The sequence below is a fragment of the Penaeus monodon genome, chromosome 33 (assembly GCF_015228065.2).
Source record: "Penaeus monodon isolate SGIC_2016 chromosome 33, NSTDA_Pmon_1, whole genome shotgun sequence".
NCBI lineage: Eukaryota > Metazoa > Arthropoda > Malacostraca > Decapoda > Penaeidae > Penaeus > Penaeus monodon.
Window position 1 is genome coordinate 21,330,062 of NC_051418.1, and position 373 is coordinate 21,330,434.

At 39.1% G+C, this 373-nt stretch overlaps 1 protein-coding gene across 1 annotated transcript in view; it reads right to left on the minus strand.

Annotated features, from left to right (window-relative positions):
- The window catches only part of LOC119594132, a 10,868-nt gene that overhangs the window by 9,741 nt on the left and 754 nt on the right, over window positions 1-373 (minus strand).

Genomic DNA, 373 nt, shown 5'->3' on the forward strand with positions numbered 1-373 from the left:
GGAGTTGGGGATATGCCGTGCTATAAAATGTTACTGTAACAACAGTGATTACTTGACCATTTCTACAGCCTGGTTCAACAGTTCATTGAACGTTTGTAAATTACTAAACATGGTTATTGAAAACAAACCACACAAAGGTAGGGAAAAACCTAATGCCACTGTCAAAATAAGGTGGGAGGGGGGGGATCACAATCATTGATATATACATAATCTGCACTAGCAAAGAATAATGTTAAGAGTGAAGATAATAGGTTGCAACAACTGCGTGCACAGACAAAGTCTGCAGCAATCGTACAGGAGTTCCCACAACATTAGGAAGGTTTATGTTTCCTATGATAATGTATTAGGATTCCCAAGAGTGCCTCAAGGTTAC